We start from the raw sequence: 19,526 nt of genomic DNA, 5'->3' as shown, positions 1-19,526 counted from the left end.
TTTCTGATGGGTGTCATCATCCACGGCTCCAGTGCATAGCCAGCATCCCGCACAAGGTGACCTTGTGTGATGTCCCCCGTGGCGAATACCTGATACAGCTGTGAGGCATGCCAGATATGGGAGTCGTGGTAGCTTCCAGGGCTGCCAGCACACACATCCATGATAATGCCCTGCGCATTGCACACGACCTGGCAATTGATGGAGGGTATCCCTTGCGGTTTATGTAGCGTCTACCCTGCTCCCGGCGGTGACTTGATTTCTATGTGCGTACCGTCTATCGCACCCAGTACCTCCGGCTATTGTGCCACACGGTGGAAGTGGCGCATATTCCTACCCAACTCCTCCTGAGATCTGGGGAAGTTTATATACTCATGGGCATGTAACATGGCATCCAGGAACTGGTGTAGTACCCTGGATGCTGATGCCTGTGAGATACCCATTATATCCCGGTTGGCCTTTGAAAGGTACCTGTAGCCAGTATTCGCAAGCTCACACATACCTTTGTGTCCACTGGGATGGGCTCCTCTCTGTTGTCTCTTGTTCTCAGGCGTGGCCGGCACAGCTCCACTATTTGCTGTAACGTGTCCCTGTCCACCCTGTAGCGCTCTACTATCTCCAGGTCTTGCAGCCCCTGGTAGGTCACCCTTGGTCTGAACACTCTCCTTCTCCTATGAGGCCTACGGTAGTTGTCGGCACCCTCCTCTGCAACTCCGTCTGTCTCTGACACATACCTATGCATCACGGCCACGGCGGCACCCAACATATACATATTAAAAGTTCCCCGTGTGTTTACACCCTACGGTGCGGCGTTTGGGAAATCGCGCTGTGTGTTGTGTGCATTCACACTTTATACTGTTGTGCTGTGTACCCGGTGATGTCATTGGGTGTGTCTGTGCAGCCGTATCTGTGGATTATCTTCGGTGTTTTACCGTTGCAACTGCAACGGTATTGCCTGTAGTGTTACATTACAGTTGCCTGCATTGGCTTAGCTTTGCATCTTACATTACTGTTTCTGCACGTTGCACCTACTATTGCCTGCAGTGCATCCTGCAGGCACATGGCATATGATGCATTTTGTCTGCCGCCGCCATTATGCTACCTCTGTACTTGGCTGTGCTATTTTGGTTCTTTGCTCTTTGCATTTCTACTACATCCCCTACTATCTTTGCATTCCTATGCCTCCCCTTTCCCGTTTTGCAGGAGTCTGCATGCAGAGTTGTCAGCTGCCGCCGTTTGCCCTTCCTGGATTGATTGGTGTTGATTGCTCATTACGGCTCCAATTACACTGCTTCCGCATTTCCTCATATTCTCCGCGTTACCTTCCTATATCCGTGGTTGTTGACGGGGAGGCCGTCACATGACTGGGTTGGGGAACGTAGTCATCCTCGTGCACATGCATCTATGCGGGCATTATATACTCTCAGCGCATCTATTTCCTCACACGCCAATCCTGCTGCTGTGATGTGCATTGTACAGCCCATGTTTGCTGGCCTCCAATGTGCTTCCTCCTACAGTGGCACACCCCTCTGCGATTGACATGTATCCCGTGTAGGCCACTCCTCGGTGTACTACCGCTGCGCCATTTGCTCCATCCTTACACCGGCGCCGGTTTTGCGATTCACTATTATCTGCCTCATTTGCATGGCATTGACTGCTAATACATGGTTACGGCGCCGAACACTGCCGCCACTCCTTGACAACCCTTGCGCTGGGGTTGAGGCTTTCCATACATACTATGGTGTGCGGTGGCTGTGCATCTGATGTGTATTATACTGCTCTTTTAGGACATTCTCATATTATTTAATTGTTTTGCACCTTCTGTGCACATATCCAGGGGTTCTGCTGTGGTTTCTGCGTACATAACATTTATGTCATTATTTACAGTTTGGGTATGTTTTCTTTGGACATTCTCGGTGCCTTTCGCCATTGGCATATTGCACCTGTATGATACCTGACGTTGACAGCCTTCCATTACTCCTTGGTCATGTTTGGCTAAATGTAAACCGTTTTTTTTTGGTGTACATTGCCGTGCCCTTACGCTACGCCTGCCCAACTTCGTGGATCGCTATTTGCCTTCATTTGCATGGTGCAATACCGCACACAGTGTGATTAGCATACCTACGCCGGGGGCGGCGCAGGTCCAGCGCACGCCAGTAGTGCACGTGGGATTGATTCATACCTGAATCGCTCGGTGGCCATATTTGGCTTTATAACGCCGACGCTATGTGGGCGCCTGGCGCAAGGTTCATGAATCCCGGGGAATTTCTAATATCACAACAGTCTTCCCTTTGTCAGCCTTAGTTTTATATATATATATATATATATATATATATATATATATATATATATATATATATATATATATATATATATATATATATATATATACACAGTTATGATTTTTCAACTGTAACAAAGCATTCTTCTCTTCTGCAGTTAAGTTATAAAATTTTACATGTGCTTTTGACCCTAATAACTCTCTTACATCACTTTCACACACTAACAAAAAAGATTCCAATTCAGGTTTCAAGCAGGGATTATATAAACTAGGCTTTTTGCATTGCTCCAGTCGATACTCATTATTATTGAATAAACGTTTCAGGTTTAACTTTCTAACAAAATCTCTTAAACAATTAATGCTTTCTATAAAGTCTGCCCTTTTCGAAGGCACAAAAGTAAGACCTTTGCTCAGAACCTGAATATGTTCCTTATTAAGTTGAAAACTGGGTACTGCGGTGGTGGTGCTGCAGTAGCTTTGTCACCTCATAGCAAGACGTTGTCCCGTTCGATTCTCAGCTAGAGTGTCTTCTGTGTGGAGACATACGTGAATGGGGTGTGCCTTCGTTGAAGGTTGTGTGTCAGGGCTGGTAACCCGGTACGTAAAAATCCACTACCAATCATTAGCGGACCGGAGTTCCGCTGTGGCGACCCCTAACCGGGAAAAGCCGAAAGGCGCAAATTAAGTTGAAAACTGGATAAATTAATACAAATACAAATACAAAAGTAAGACCTTTGCTCAGAACCTGAATATGTTCCTTATTAAGTTGAAAACTGGATAAATTAATAATTTTAAACAAATCAGAAACAGTACCTTGGTTACAATGTCCATTTATTTCCTTGGCATGTAGTTCTTGCTGAAGTGACCACAGTTGTTGCCACTTCTCATTCTTTTTTATGGCAGCTTTCCCTTTGTACTGTTGCACCTGTTTCCAAGGGGCTTGCACTGCTACCTGAGCCCAGGTTTTCCATCCTGTACCTCCATCCTGGTAAATAGCTACATTTTGAAAATAATGGTTGCTTATTACAACCCTCCATAGTTCTGCAACCCTGCTAGGACTGCTTTGCTTCACTTTCAACATTTGGTTGCTTTATTTCTTCATTTCTGGCTCCTCGAAAGTTCCCAGACTCTGTTCTAAACCTCTTTGCTGTTAGGCTTCTAATTTAGTTTGAAGGCCGAGCTGAAGATTAGAGAACAGAGGAGTGCTATACATTATGAAGGGAAGAAGGAATGTGGAGGCAAGGGTCCTTCTGGGGGAGGGGGTAAGGTAATGGTTATGCCTATATAGGAGACCTAATGTTTGGTTTGCAGGGAGTTTGATGTTAGTTTGGATGTGGATATTGAATTTTAGATGTTCATCAATGATGACACCGAGCAGTTTGGTGTGTGGGACAATTTCACTGGGCAGTACTTTACGTTTATATAAGACCATTGTGTTAGAAGGGTAGAGTTCATGAGTTATAGAGGAGAAGGGGGTCATATAGTATGTTAGAAGTTAGAGGTATAGTGTAGTTGTAGGGTGTAAGAGGCATTAGAGAGTTGTGTAAGGAAAGCAAGGCTGCAAATGAGTGCAATGAGCAGTGTCAAGCTAAGGAAATGTGTTTTGGTAAAAAACATTCCATAGGTGGATTTAGTTACTTTAAGTTATAGGTTCATAGGTTCCTAGGTAGGTACTAGGCTATCAGCCCAAGGGCCTAAGTAAGCCTAGCCAACAAAGTTCCCTGGCTTACACCAACCCAAGAAAATTAATTCCCTGTGCCCCTGTCAAGCAGAGCCACAGAAGTGATCTCCGGAGTGTATTTCCTATTTCCCATCCACTCATCAAGATTTTTCTTGAAGAATGTTAATGAGGAACTTTGCTTGACATAGATGAGTAGCCTGTTCCAGAGTATGGGAAATCTCTGGGACAGGAATCTATCCCTCCAGCAAGTCTTGTTTATTGTGGTGACAAGGTTTAGGTCCCTAGAGCATGTAGCTCAGAAGGATTGTGATTTCTTTAGGTGTAGCATGTCCAACGGCTCTGGGTTTGACATAGCTTTATATGTTAGGTAGAGATCACATCGGAGTAGGCGATATGTTACAGAGTAAAGCTGGAGTTTTTTGAAACGATCAGTGTAGGGCATCTGTTTGAGGCCAGTAATTCTCTTTGTGAGGTATTTCTGTGGCCTTTCCAGATCCTGCAGATGTCTTGTGAGGTACATTCCAAAAGGGGTGTTGTACTCTATAATGGGTCTAATGAGTGTTGAGTAGAAGGGAACAATGACCGCTGTTTTCCTGGATGAGAACCCTTTTGTGATGAGGTGTGCCATGTAGAAGGTTTTCCTGACTACTGTGGCAATGTGATTATCAAAGGAGAGACTACTGTCCACCTGGGTCCCAAGGTCTCTTATCACACATTCAGTGTTAAGAAGACTGCTGCCTATGTGGTAGTTCATGGGTACAGAGTTTTTACCAAAGGGGATAACAATACACTTTTTGGTGTTGAGCTTGAGGCCATGGCACTGACACCAGGCATCTGTCTCAGTGAGGCCTCTCTGTAGGATGTCTACATCATTTGGGGACTCGACTATAGCTGTTAGTTTGCAATCATCTGCGAACTTTGTTAGCCAGAGGCCTTCTGTGTTAGCCTGCATTTCAGAGAAGTAGATACTAAACAGGAGAGATCCCAGGACTGAACCCTGTGGTACTCCACTTGTCACTGGTTTGAAGTCAGATTTGGAGTCTGCAACTTTTACAGTGTGGGTTCTGTCAGTGAGCCAGTTGGCAACCCATCTTATGACATAGGGATTTATACCTAATTTAGTGAGTTTAGCTATAATTCTAGAATGGGGGATGGTGTCGAAAGCCTGGGCAAGGTCAAGATAGACTGTGCGAACCACCTTTCCCTCATTTACAGCTTTGGTGACTGCCTCAAAGAAGTTGACCAGGTTCAGGAGGCAGGATCTGCCTTTCACAAATCTGAACTCGGTGGGTTCCAGAGTTTGGAGGTTACCAATGTATTTGTTTATGAATTCCATGATGATACCTTCCATGGCCTTGCAGACCAGGCTCGTCAGGCTAATAGGGCGATAGTTCCCAGGATCAGTGGTGGCTCCCCCTTTGCGGAGTGGGATAACTGTTGCTGTGCACCATTCAGTAGGCACAAAGCCTGATGTGAAGCTATGATTGAACATGGTGCTTAGGTGGGGAGCCAGTTCATTCTGAAGTTTGTGTAAAATGCAGCCTGGGATGTTGTCTGGTCCCATGGATGCTGTGTTTTTAGCTTTAGAGAGTGCTGCTTTTACCTGTGAAGTTGTAATTACAGGGACTCTGCATTGTTCCTGTATAGATATGAGCCCTTTAGGGGGTGAGTGGGGGGTAAAGTTAGCACTGAACCTATCTGCCAGGATGTTGGCAATATCAGTTGATTCTGTAATTTTTGTGCCATTGTGCTGTAACTCATAGCAAATCTGGATGTTGCCATTGAGATTCTTGGCATAGCTATAGAATGCTTTATGGTTGTCCTTAGAATCAGTGGCAATCTCGTTTTCATAGCTAGCTTTGGAGGGTCTTATAAGGTATCTCATCTTCTTGCTGAGACTGACCAGGGAGCTCCTCCACTCATGGGATTTTACTCTCTTTTGCAACAATTTATTCCTTCTGTTGTAGAGTTTGTTTATGGCAGGGGACCACCAGATTGGCTTCCTTTTTTTGGAGGATAGCATCTTTGTTCTGTTTGGGATAGCATGATCCATGCACTCATGTAAGTGTTTATGGAGTGCATTTGTGTAGAATTCAGCAGTCGTAACTGTATTGTCCATCCGCATGGTGTCATGAAGTTCACCACTTCTGTCTTAAGAAGCATGAAATTGGCTTTGGATAAATGTTTTACCATGGTTTCCTTAATGGGGGGTGGGGGCCGGATGTGGATATCTAGGGTGATTAGCTTATGGTCAGATCTGACCAACTAAGAGTTGACTTCAGGTGTGGAACACCAGTCACTCATGTTGGTAATGACTAGGTCTAGGATATTATTTCCTCTGGTGAGGATGTGGATATTTATGAATTCCAGAAAGCGCTGAGCAAAGGAGTTGGTACATGAGTAGTTTTCCCAGTTAATGGTGGGGTAGTTGAAATCACCCAATATTAGGGTGTTTGGTTGAACCCTAATATTTTCCAGCATATTATTAAAAGAGAAGTGGGAATTCTGGGACATGGTGGGGGATCTGTAGAAAGCTACAATTTGGATTGCAGTTTTGCCCAGAATTAGTTGCACTTGGATAACCTCAGATGCATTATGCTGAGCAACTATCCTGGAGGTGTGGATATCCTTAATGAATATGGACACACCTCTGCCTTTGGTGTTCCAGTCCAGGTTAAATGGCCAAAAAAGTGTGGTATGCGTTATAGCCTGGTAATGCAGGGGTGCTCTCTGGAGCCTTGAACCAGATCTCAGTCACTGCACAGACATCAGTGTTCGCCATTTTAAGGAGTGCCTCGAGTGAGTGCATTTTGAGATTTAGACTTCTAGCTTTGAGTAGCATTACCATCAGTTTTTGCTTGCCTGTTCCTGGTATGGTGGTGAATTTGTCATTTGAACCTTGCCTAAAAAGGCACTATAGGGGCGGCAAGAGCCTTTGCCAGTATCCGGAATCTTAGGGGTGACAGGTGCAGTCCATTTCTGGCAAAGCATCATGGTCTGTCGACCATGTCATCCCAGGCAGACAGATACTGGATCCCAGTTAAGTTTGTGATGAGTAGGAGAAGTAATGCATGATTGGATGAATGATGGAGTGGAAGGAATTAGGATAGATAAATGCTGAAGTAGTAGAAGTAGAGGGGCAAATAAAAATTGGGGGCAGGGTAGGGGAGTGGAGTGAGCTCAAAGTGTGAATGGAGCATGTAGAGCCAATATATGCTCAACTGCTGTGAAAAACAAAGAGTAGAGCCATATCGGTTAAGTAACTAATGCATAAGTGTGTGAGCTTAACAGATGTTAATATTAGAGGCTGGGGAAGAGGGTGTTTGGTTGCAATATAATGACTGAGTTGACGTTAGGTAGAGCTATACTTTTGGTTGGGGGAGAAACAAAGAAGCAGTACAGATTGTCGAATGCCAGCACTAAATAGTGACACTAAATTACATATATGGAGAGATACATTATTCTTAGCAAAACATATACTAATATTTCAGGGGGGTGCAGCCCTTAGTCTTCACTTCTTAGCTGTCTAGAATGGTTTTCTCTTTGTATTTATATTTTGTATGGTTGCAGTCAGGTCAGCACCTCTTGGGAGGGAGAGAGAACCATGAGCGGTAGATATCATGTCTGAAACTGTAAAAACAAAAAGAAAGACACAAGGAGCTTGATAAATATAGTATAGAAGGACAGCAGTGAACAAAGTATAAGATAGAATGTCAGGAATTATGAGAAGGGAGTAGAAAGGGGCAAGAAGGCAAAGAGTGAGCAGACAGAGACACAGGAAAAGTAAAATCTAGGAGCACACAGATATACTATAGAATTTTATTTAGGGTGTGCACAGAGGAGGCTTTATGCCACTGTGGTACTGCTGGTGTTTGTTCTTAAGGCACTATGCAAGACAATCACTAAAGAGCAAATGTAGAAGAGACAATATTTAAAGTGTCTACTAATACCATCAATCCAGTCCCATGCAGAACTAATAATTTGACAGTTGTACACACTGACCCAGCCATATCATACAGACCTCCAAACATCTTCTCCCAAACATACAGTGATGATGATATCGACTATAAATTGCCCAGCGGCAGTGTAAAAGTCAGACTTGTGCTGTGGAGCTTGTGTTAAGTACTGAGTTCTCCAGCATGTCTAAATAGGTAGGGGTTCTAATCTAACTGCAGTCAGCTGGTGTGTGTGTGTGTGTGTGTGTGTGTGTGTGTGTGTGTGTGTGTGTGTGTGTGTGTGTGTGTGTGTGTGTGTGTGTGTGTGTAGTCAGAAGAGCATAAGTCTGTATCCTACTGTTATCAATCAGTCCCACGGAGAATAGGTATTTTGACAGTCATACATGCCTACACAGCCATTTCATACAGGCCTCACTACATCATCTGTCAAACATCCAGTGGTGATACCATCCACCATAAATTTTCCAGCAGCAGTGTAAAAGCCAGACTTGTGCCAAGGGGCTTGGGTTAAGTACTGAGTTCTCTAGCTGGTGTACTTAGGTAGGCATTCTAATCTCACTGCAGTCAACTGGTGTGTGTGTGTGTGTGTGTGTGTGTGTGTGTGTGTGTGTGTGTGTGTGTGTGTGTGTGTGTGTGTGTGTGTGTGTGTGTGTAGTCAGAAGAGCATTAGTCTGTATTCTGCTATCAGCAATCAAGACTCATGTAGAGCAAATATTTTGATAGTCATGCATGCCTACTAAGCCATTTCATACAGGGCTTCCAACATCTTTTCACAAACATATACTGCTTATGTCATAAGCCATAAAGTGTAGTCTGATTATCTAAAATGTAGACTTATGCTGTGGCACTTGCGCTAAGTACTGTGAACTGTTGATAGTTAGTAGGGGTTCTAGTTTCACTGTGGTCAATTTGTGAGTGTGTGTTGGTGTTTAATTAGTTCACATTTGAGAGACCATTTTAGAACAGCATGTGACACACTCCTACTACCATCTTCTTCCCATCAGAAACTGCTGATGTCATCAGGTATAAAGTGATGTCTGATACTCTAAAAGTCAGACTTGTGCTGTGGTGTTTGGATTAAGTACTGTGTTCTGTACATAGGTAGGGGTTCTAGTCTCACTGCAGTCAACTGTTCAGTGTGTGTTCATTCAGAAATCAGTAGTTGACAATTTCAGAACTTAGACACTATAGTCCCATTGTTCTCAGCTAACATCACAACTATAATTGAGTACATTTCACCCTTTTGCATGTAACTTACTACTCATCTTCCAGGGATTATTTACTCAAGTGTATCACTATTGCCTCAGTACACTGCCAAATATCTTATTGGTCATACATAAGTATTCTTTGTGATATATAACCATTAGGAGTTGATAGTGCAGACGTCTCTTTGGGGTCTTGTACAAGATGCATGTATGATATGTGTTTCTGTGATGCACCTAGTAAATAGATAGCTCTTTGACAACATTGATGACACAGATTTCATTCTTGCAAGTGTGGATAGTGGCATATATGTGTCATGAAAACCTCTCAGCTAGCCAGGATTGCTCATAATTTAAACCATAGGTGTAACGGTGTCCCTCTTAACACATTCAAAAAGTCATAATTTATGAGAAAGGTGTCCTTGATTCCCCTTATAGATTACTGACAACTCATTACAGTTGTACAAGTGTGTTCATGAAGAACATATGTAATAACTCACAATCATATATTTTATGTCAGTGACACAATTAATGATGGTATTATTCTGATATTATCCATGATTGTACATACTTCTGTCTACTGTTATCCATGACCCTGTTGCAATGTGTCCTGGCTGGTTGAGACCTATACTGACATTACATTCATATTCAAGCAACTGATTTTGCAGATCTTCATAATATGGATATAACCCCTATTGTATTGCCTTAAATTAAACCATGGATATCACTATGGTTGTCTGCATAATCTCACTCTTTAAATAAACCTGCCTGCCTGTCTGAATATGTCTGTGCTGGTTTACATGGTTTCCTGGCCAGCAACACTTGCCAGCAGTATGGAGGCTGAATGGGTGGGAAGTTAGCGATATAGGAAGGCTGGGAGAAGTGATACATTAGGGTAGTCTTACCTCTCAAGCATTCTGCCATTTTTAGTGCAGCTAGGTTCTCCTAGTTTGTAGGTCAATGATGTGGGTGTTCCTTCTTGGTTGTCGAGAACTTTATTATGGCTCTTGTTCATATGTCTCATAGTTGCCCTTTCCCCATAAGAGTGCTTCCAGGTTGTTTTTGTGAATTTTAGTCAGTCAAGGTGCAGCCAGTAAAGCACTTAATTCTTCTGAGGCATGAAGCACATGATAAACGTTTGCCACTATAGTAGTCTACTAGGTGCTTGGGGTAATATTCTATGTAGCTTCTTAGGTGGGAAGTTGTCTGCAATCCAATATCCTTGAACTGGTGTTGGTGTTGGCAAGATGCTTATGATGGCTAGGGTGATTTTGATTATTTGCATGGGAAAGAGTTGTGGCCAGATGTACATACAAAGAGGTAGGGAGATATTGGGAGGGATAAGGGCTGTCTTCATAAGCTAGCAGGGATAGCAGCATGGTCCGATTGACATGGATGATGTAATTTACATCAAAGAAGGTGTCGGGAAGTGAGCAGGTTTTAAGTAAAATACATTTTTTAAAAAGTTTCTAACAATAAGGTGCATTTGTGGGGTAGATATCATGTGTTAGAAATACAGTGTAACACAAAACCTGATATTCCAACACTCTGTCTGCACTGTAGTTGTAGCGATGTTGGTAGCTGCTCATAAGCATGTAGGGTTGAGATCATGATTCCTTAACTGGCAAACATGTTTCGCAGTGGGTCAGAATGGTGTTAAATTTTCAGATTTTGCCTCATGCTTTTGCTCTGTTGTTCATAGTATCTGTAACTTTCTGGCACTGCCATTGATGAGTGAAGATGATAACATCAGATATTAAAGTTTCCAGCTTATCAGTCTTCAAAAAGGCATACCAAGGCAAAATATGTTATTCTAGCAACTTTCTATGATCATGTCAGTAATATCTGAAATTCATTCCTGATATGGGTCATTCTTCTTTGCCATTTATTTTCCCTTGGCTAGAAGGCCTGGGCCTAGAATTGAGAGGTATGTTGACAAGGTATTTAGGGTTGCAGTAACTGCATAATGACAGAATTCAGATTTTATCATCCAAGTGTTTTATGCTGAACAGTAATGCATATAATTAGGGGATTTGGCTGCCAGGTTTTGAGAAAGGGTCAGCAGAGGCTACATATTTCACTTGGGAAGGGTTAGTTAGGTAGTTAGCTAGTTAATTTTGGTTTCTGATAACAATAGTTGAGGCAGTGGCTGAATGGTAGTTGCATCCATTTGCTGGCTGGGTATATCCACTGAACACAGGTGCAGTCTCCTACAGAAGTGTTCCACAAGCATTGCTGTTTGGGTGACTTGCAAAGGTTACATGTGGGGGGAGGTGATGACAGGTATGTGGGAGGAGTTAGATTATCAAAATAGTACACTGGTTGTTCAGTGGGTAGAATTAAGAGATTAGGAAAGTTAAAGGGAAGATGTATGTATCAGCAAATGTTGAAAAATTTAAAAAAGAAATGGCATGGCACTGACTCACAAACTGAGACTTTGTTTCTGGAAAGTACCCCATCTGCAGCAAGTATCCAATGAAATAGAATAATGCAAGCAGATAACAGAGAGGAGAAGACAAAAGGCATTAGATGAGGCAGCAGCAGCAGTGGAAGGGCTTCAGTGTAGAAGTATAAGTTCTGCGAAAACATGAGATTGTGGAAGCATGCAAAAGGAAACAAAAGTTGTGTCTGTGCAGTTCAAAACAGAGCAGCTCAAAACCACAGTAAAATAGCTCACATTATGTCTTTAATAGGAGGGCTATAATATAATACTGTAGACAGTTATTACATTACAAGCCTTCTGTTACGGCCACCACATCAGTTTTACTGTGGTTTTGATTGTGGCAGAGTGGGGAATTTTATGGAGACTCAGCCTACTGCAGGTAATCCTATCAATGTTTCTGTAGACATCAGGATTAGACACCTCAGTTAGCTGATGAACATTTAATTATGTTATTGCAAGACCATGATGTGAAAGGTAGGCTCCGTTTATAGTAGGATTATTAGGGGAGGAGGCAACCTGCTATCATTACTACTCAGGCAAATGTGTCAGGGCTGGTGAGGTCCAGCTAAGAGTAATCATTTGGGTTGTTTGCAAAGAGGACAAATCTTGTTTATTCCACTGCATATCCCTGTGTTGGTCACATAGGGTATTTGGCAATAAGAAAACATAGATGTTTTTGATTTGTTAACATAGAATTATGTGTTGGTAGATGCCTCTAGGTTGACAGATTTGGTGGCAGCTTTACCTTACTTAGGAAAGAGGAGACTGCTTAGGTTTAAAGCCAGGACACATTATTACTGGATATATGGTTTTGTATATTTGATTATAGTGATTATTGAAAAGAAACTGAACAGGTTCTTTCCTTGTTGGTTTATTTTCTGATGATGTGGGAAGCTCAGAGACTGAGATAGGAAAATGCTTGCCACTGGTATGATCATCATCTTAGGAAGCTTAAAGCAGTAAATACATGTCTATACACTGGTAAAATAAGTATGCGGATACTTGGTTAGGAACTATGATGAATACAGTGAAAGTAGTGTCCATGGCAGTTCAAGTGGACAGAGCACAGAAAGCTAAGAGTTGTTGGGCCTTCATTGTAGGCAGTTGTTCCTGACCACTATGTTGGTTTGCACATATTTGTTTGTTTTGGGGAAGGCCATGTAACAGAGCCAGATGTTGGCATAAGGAAGGAGGTCAGGCTGGTTGAAGTTTGAATAGCTGACAATAAGTGTTTTAAGGGAGGATTGGCAGGAAAGGTAGGGCCGAGAGTTAGTGGTAATTTTATGGGTTCTAGGGGCCCATTGTCTGTTGCTGGGGGTGGCAGGCTGGAAACCTACTCCCCTATAAAAGTGGAGACTTTGCAAACATGGTTGGAGCATTACCCCAATATGAAGGTAGCTCTAGAGTTCATAAGAGGTTTTACTATGGGGTCTTCTACAGTTTAACTACAGGTGCTTGCATACCATTAATTCATTACCCACTTCCCTGCTGCCACTTGCTCATGGTGGCAAGTAGTCTAACTCCCATTGATTTGATTCCCATAAAGTTAGCAAGGGTTAACTATCCTTCCATGAATCCTGATCCTAACCCTGAAAACTCTCACCCATTCCCTAAACTTAAACTACTGATCATGCCCAAAACCTAAATCTAAAATCCCATCCCCTACCTAACCCTAAACTTCAGGTCCCCCAATCACTCTTTAAACCAAAAAGCCACTTCTCTCCCTAAACCTAAGATTCCACTCCCCAAATCACTCTGTAAACCTAAAATCCCCCTCTCCTCTCTAACCCTGATTTCCTGATGACTCCCTAAACTTTAAATCTTGCACACCTCCCTTCCCTAACCTTCCACTCCCATCCATTAACCTAAAATCCTCCTACCCTACCCTATGTCCCCCTCCCTATTTTCCTTCACAATTTAACGGCTGAGACATGAGCACTTGATTGTTTCTGACTGTTGCAGCAGCTGTGTCTCTGAACTCACATTCATGTTAGAGCACCTATTCTAGCAGTAGAGCAGTCAGGTTTACAGCTATATGAGCCGTTGGCTGTGAGGTACTAGAATTCAAGCAGCTGTGGCTGAAGAAGCTGCATTGTTGCCATTTTATACTCAGTGACTAGTATGTTATAGAAATCTGGATTGTAATGATTTGCAGTTGGTCTGATGTAAAGAGGTGATCATACAAAGAGGTTTAGACAGGTAAGGTTATAGGGCTGTGGGATTAAACACCATTTAAGAGTTATAGGGTATCACCCTTGGGACTAGTTTCCAAGAAGAAGTCAGCAGAGTTTGATTAATTCATCACCTTTCTTGTCCAGAAGTCAATGACCATATTATTTAGAGAGGGTGGTGAGGATCTGGTATGCTTCCTTGGATGATGCAGTGGAGGTCATTTGGTGCTTCATTGATCCATGGTTGGTAAAGCTCGAGATAGAGGCAGCTCTTCAGTTGCTGCAAGTGCAATGACAGGATTGACCTATGTTGCAAATGTATCTTTTATTTTGATAAATCTGTACCTATGAGTTTGATAGCAGGTGCTACTTTTAAGAAGTTTAGCAGAGCTCTGCAGTGGATATCAGTGTTGCAAGCCCCTGAGCACTGAAGTGATCACTGCTTGAATGATTTCCTTTTGGTTGTGGAGAGTATAGAAGGGGTGGAGGAAGGTACACAGAGATTTTTGGTCTTGTGCAGGGGGGTAGAAGTGCCTTTTACACAGGTTAGGTTGTAGGGCTCATGAAAGCATTTACATTTTTGGGATTATTGGTCAATGTTAAGGATGGATATTTTCACTTGCCATGGTGCAGATTACAGAAGGTAAAGGGTAACATTTGGGGAAAGGTGAGGTGTTTCTAAAGTCAGAGTGAAGGAGGTAATGGAGCAACTGAGTTTACTAAACTTTGCATATGGAAAATAGAACAAGGCAAGGCATTTTGCAGACCAGTGACAAACCTTTTGAGAGAGGTTGGAAAAACACCATAGGATGGGACTTACTAAGTTGATCATGGAAGATTTGATGATATAGAATGACTTCTTGGTTCAATTTAATAGTGCAGAAATGTGACATGAAGGATTGGGTTTCTTCAAAAGCTGTTCAGTTGTATATTGATATGGCTGAAGGCCTAGGGATGGCAGCCTATATTAGAGTGAAATGGTTTGCTACAGCTTGGCGTGATCACTTGTTAGAAGAATTGAGGAAGAATATTACATTTTTAGAGTTGATGCCCATTTGGGAAGTAGCAGTGGTTTGGCAGTAGGAATTGGTTAACTTGAAAGTAGTTTTGGGTAATGCAGCAGTGATGCAGGTGTTGTCTAAGAAGCCCTCAAAATCATTTAGGGTGTAGATTTTACTGATGAAGTTGTATTTGTCTTTATCTTCTAAACATATTCCTGGTTGCATGAATGTCTCAGCAGATAGCTTATCTCAATTTCAGTTTTGCAGGTTTTGGTATGTCATGCCAGATACTGAAGTACAGACATCGACATTTCTGGAAGCGGTATAGAGAATCTGTAGTTTTTAACAGGGTAGTTGGTGCAGCAGTCCTGGGCTGTGTCCACCAGGAAGTCCTATAATTTAGCCCTGGCAGCAGTCTCTTTGACTGGATATTTGCTGGTGAAGGAAAGAGTTTGATCTGTGTGATTGATGACGCAGTATGTAGTATACCAGTGGCAGTCTGGTGAGACTGTGTGGATGATGATGCATAGTCACAAAGTATTTGTCCAGACATATGCTTATGTTTATAGACACCAGCCTGGGGGAGTTGATTAACTGTGAAAGTAGGGAAATGGGGGGGGGGTGTTGAAGTTGGTAGGGTTAGCTAGGCCATGATTGGTAAGTTAGGAGGCAGTGGTGGGGAGTAGGAAGTAGGATATAAACAATCAGTTTAACAGATAACACATGAACTAATTTAGGAAAGAAAGGTGGGTAGATGAGGTTAGTAGTTAAGGGAGAGTGGACAGAATTTTCTGTTTCTTGGCATGGATGCTTGAGAAGACTACCCTCCCACATGCTAAGATTTAGTTAATTGAAGGTAATGCATTTGGAGCAAAGGGCTCTGGATGGGGGGTGCCCCTCCCCATTTCTTTTGTGGGTAAAGGAGAAGTAGGAGTGAGCAGTATAAGAAGCTGCCCTTGAATGTGTAAGGTTATTGAGGTTGAGAAGTATGCTCATCATGCCCCCACTTATTGTTGTAAGTGCAGGTACTGAGGGTGACAGTATGAGCATCATGCTGCCATGTATTGCTGTAAGTGCAGGTTCTGTGGGTGAGAAGTATGCACATCATGCTGCCAATTATTGTTTATTGTTGTAAGTGCAGGTGAGTTGCATGAGAATGAGCCTGCCAGTTTGGATACGGAGTGATTAAGGCAATTAAAAGCAGTTGTATGCGGGTTTGCATGGGTTTGCATGGAGGTAAGTACTGCTGACGTCCGGTTACAGTGTCTTACACTCAACTTCTAAATTGCTTAACCTGTGTAGGCAGTGCTTACTCCTGTGCAAGCAGGCTAAAATCCACTTACTGCTGCTTAAAACTGCTTACTCCCGCTTACCCCTGTGTTAATTTCTTTAAAAGAAAAGAAAAAAGAGTTGATAGAAAAGTGGTGAAAAAGGGACACAGAGAGGGAATGACAGTAGGAAAAATAGCTAGGGATGTGCTGGAAGGGTGTAGGGAAGGTCCATAGCTGCCCATTTCTTCTACAGCTGTGCATATACACTGAATTTGGAGGTAGGTTTGGACACTCAAACCCCTGAGAAAGTGGTGAGGACAACAACAATTCATTGTGATGCCAATTAAACCAGGTGACATGTGTCCAGTGGACATGTATGCGAAATGAACAGATATGTATGAGGTGAGATTTTTTTGTGGGAACAGATTAACCTTTTCTTTTCAGGTGGGAGAGGGATGTTGGGGAGGTAGGTAGGTAAGTATATTTGGGGAGGTAGGTTGGGTAGGTTAACAGACAAGACACACAAGACGCATACAGGGGCGGTGTGTGACACATGTGGGGGTAAGCACCTTGATGAGGAGGGGTGTTGGGATATTGGAAGCTCACAAGCCCCCTAGTAGTAACAGTGGGACTGAGGTCCCTACCCATGGGCAGTCACCACTGCACCTTCACAGCCCCGAAGGTGGCTGTGCTGGGGGCTGAGCTGCAGAACCAGGTTGACTCTCTAATCATGACATGCGGCCCACTCCCGGGGGAGTGATCCTCATCCCCTGAGGCAGTTCCACCTGAAGGTGGTGCAGGACCAATGGACAGGGAGGTGTAGGGTTGGTCCCCAGACATGCTGGTGCTCATTGCCTCGGCCAGCTGAGGTGGGACAGGTAGGTCTGCTGGGACCGGCCTTCCCAAGCATGCTATAGTGTTTAGATTTCAACATCATATATGGGTTAGTAATAGTCAACACATTCCAGGGTTAGGTATAACAGCATGCATATTTATTCCCATTAACCCAGACACCAGATACGGAAACGTTGCATTGTAAACAGAACACATGCATATATGGGACCACAGTGGTAATAAGAACAGCATGCAGGTACACTGATGGCACCATGCCAACAATGTTGGAATATTTAAATATGGCACATGCATGGGAACCATTAGAATATTTATCAAACAGCTGGCCATTATCAGAGTCAGTACATACCAGTTGGGGTGGGTATGTTGATTATTGTTGGAGATAAGGTGGGGGGAGAGAAAAATATCAATTAACAAGTAGTATATTCCTGTACTCCGCATTACTTTCCTAGTCAGTGCTGTTATCTGTACCTTACAGGTCTTACTACACTACCCTATAGCCTTACTTTGGACAGTGATATGGCTGTTGTCATCGTTACACATGAACCAGTTTTACCTGCAGTGTACACCTCTTACCTGGTATACCTGTGGAGGGAATGTTAGTTAATACTGATGGTTTGTACACATATGGCCGGATTCTGGGTTGATGTTTTGCACTATGCTATCCAACTCTTTCTGCACAGACTCTGGCCATGTGTTGACCACATGCTGGTATGCCTGCACATACCCTCTTCCACCTTTAGTGACCTGACACACACACATATACATGTTTTCCTACACAGTTATATTACGTAGCACAGTGTGGATGACAGTGACCAGTGATACTTTATTATTCAGAGAAACTGCAACAGTCACAATCCCCTACAATACCAGGGTGAACAGCACCAGTACAGGTTATATTAGTCTGTATTTCACAGCACAGTGTTTATATCCAACGTACCTGTGGGAGCAATGTTTGTTAACACTACCTGTTGCCGCACAAGGTTCCAGATTACACATTAGTATTATGCACATACATCTCACTGTGTTACGTTACACACTCTGACCACAGCTTAACATGTTGGGGTGTAAATGGGACATACGTGGCTTCTTAGTCACATAAGGTATTGGGGAGTTGCTAGTGTGCCAGGTTTGTTGTCATAGATGTGTGTCAATCAGTTGTATTTTCTGTTTGCTGCCTATACGTCTGGGATCATCCCACTGATTTCCCAAGGGACAGGTTGATGGCATTAGATATGGGCCACTTTAATAGACAGTCTGGACATATATATATAGTTGTGGTGTATAATTCTGTATGCAGACTACTACCACTGGAAGGATTCAAACCGTGGCTGTGTGTGCTAATAAAACTACAGTTCACATCTCAGTTGCATGTGCTATTCAGGCTTTGTTGTCTGCATTTCTCCTGTTTACTGTTTATGTGTCTCTCAGTTGTACTAAATGGCCTCTGGGGATTACACCTGTCATATACTGGCATTCCTACACATTCACTCTATGGTGCATGGTGTGGGTAACAGAGTGCTTACTACAACAGTACTATTACATGATTGCAAATCTACATTACCATATGATACCAGAATATGCACATACAGTCCAGCAGTTAGACATGTCTTGTCAGGGTATTACACTTTTATTGCCATACTAACAATATGAGACTCATCAGCCAAGTGTATGCAGTACTTGCCTTGAACAATACAGGTTTTATAATAGCAATCACTTTACTACTACTTTTATTTTTATTTCCTATGACAGTAAAAGCATAAGTATTACTAACCTGCCTTGTTTCGCAGTCACGCCAGGTGGCAGACTTGGGCCTCCTGCTTCACAGCCCACTCCATTGCAGCTGTGGGGGATATAAGAGGAATATTTACCCATACCTATCCATGATATACCTGAGCTGGCAATTGTTAAACAGGTAGTGGACTGATACTTACACACGGCTGGGACATCCCCTGATGCTCTAGCCTCTTGGAACCACTCCTCCAAGAGGTCCCCTTCCGCTGCTTCAGGTCGGCATAGTGGTGCCTGATCTGATCACCATTTCAGGGTATGCCAGTGGCACTGGAGAGGTCGCAGGTAAGATGGTCCCAGGCCTCCACCTTATATTGGGAACCCTGGTACTGGCCCAGCAGCAGTCTCTGTGCATGGTCTTTAGCTAGGAGTCCAGCCATGACCTTGGACTCCTGGATGCACCAGTGCTGCACACGGAAGTGCACTCTTTCTCCCCTTACTGCCATCGTGCCTGCAAGGGGAAGCTACAACCAGTTATGAGCTGTATTCCCACCTCTTGGGTTCAAGTAGGGCCAATTTCCCACACTGTTCCATGATTGGCTGGTTTTGAAAAGGCAAAGCTATGGGCAAACCTGCTTACCTAAGGTTGGCATTGTTTAAAGGGTATACCACTGGGCACAAAGAGTTAGCTGGTGTACACATTGCTCACACATCTTAAGCTAGCCTGTACAATGCTTGGTATTGCCTACAGTAGACATTCATTATAATGCCTTTTTAGGATTGTGTTATTATTCATTACACCTTATATGTATGCCTAGTATCCCTGATTGATGTGTATGTACACTCTGTGGGGTCATTGTGTTTTATTGGGGAATTTGACACTCTATTACAATTGCACCTCACTTTTTGGCTTACTGCTGTACTCCAGTTCACATGTTTA

The sequence above is a fragment of the Protopterus annectens genome, chromosome 1.part0, assembly GCF_019279795.1.
Source record: "Protopterus annectens isolate FY-2018-M chromosome 1.part0, PAN1.0, whole genome shotgun sequence".
In the NCBI taxonomy this organism is placed as follows: domain Eukaryota; kingdom Metazoa; phylum Chordata; order Ceratodontiformes; family Protopteridae; genus Protopterus; species Protopterus annectens.
This window is presented reverse-complemented; position numbering follows the sequence as displayed.